The following is a 961-nucleotide window of genomic DNA, read 5'->3' as shown; positions in this document are numbered from 1 at the left end:
AACTCTTGAAGGAAACATTCCATGTTGACTCTCTAATAACAGGTTTGTGAAGACCTTGGGTTCTGTTAGAAGAAGAGGAGATTGGATTTATATCCCGCCCTTCACTACCCAAAGGTGTCTCAGAGTGGCTTACAAACTCCTTTCCCTTCCCCTCCCCACAAGTCACCCTGTGAGGTAGGTGGGCTGAGAGAGCTCTTGACAGAAACTGCTCTTTTTCAAGAACAGCTGTGCCAGAATTATGGCTTGCCCAAGGTCATCCAGCCAGGTGCAAGTGGAGGAGTGAGGAATCAAACCCAGTTCTCCCAGATTAGAGTCCTTCAAGAGTTGATAAGTAGTAATTGATAAGAATTGGGATTGCTACATGCTCAGGTAAAGCAAATATTGTGAAATGAATGGTTCATTGTGCAGTATTTGTTAGCATGTGAAAGATAATAGAAGACAATTTTCTACAGAAATTACTACAGTAAACGTTTTTGCAACTTATCTTTATTGACTCTTTGTTATTTTTGTCATGGATGTTTTTGGAATTCAACCTCCAGGTGGTGGCTGGAGATCTCCCTCTATTACAACTAATTGCCAGATCAGTTCACCTGGAGAAAATGGCAGCTTTGGAAGGTGGACTCTACGGCATCTCCTCCCCAAAGCCCACCCTCCTCAGGCACCACACCCAAATCTTCAGTATTTCCCAACCTGGAGCTGGCAACCCTAAACTACTAAGAACTTTCTTTCCCAAATGCTGAGGGTCCAGTTTGAATTGGGCCCATGGTTCTGGAAGAGAATGGGTTCTGCTTTCCTCTGCACCTTTTTACTGAAGTATATACAGAGGTCATTTCGGGGGGGATCGCAGGGGAACGCAGTTCCCTCGGGTGAGGTGTGGGGGGCGGGGCACACGATGAAGCCACACCCCCTGCTTCCGGCCGCCCCGCTTCCGGCCCTCATTCAGTCAGGAGGAGGCAGGAGG

Source organism: Gekko japonicus, unplaced genomic scaffold (assembly GCF_001447785.1).
Source record: "Gekko japonicus isolate JY-2015 unplaced genomic scaffold, Gekko_japonicus_V1.1 scaffold576, whole genome shotgun sequence".
Taxonomy (NCBI): Eukaryota; Metazoa; Chordata; class Lepidosauria; order Squamata; family Gekkonidae; genus Gekko; species Gekko japonicus.
This window is presented reverse-complemented; position numbering follows the sequence as displayed.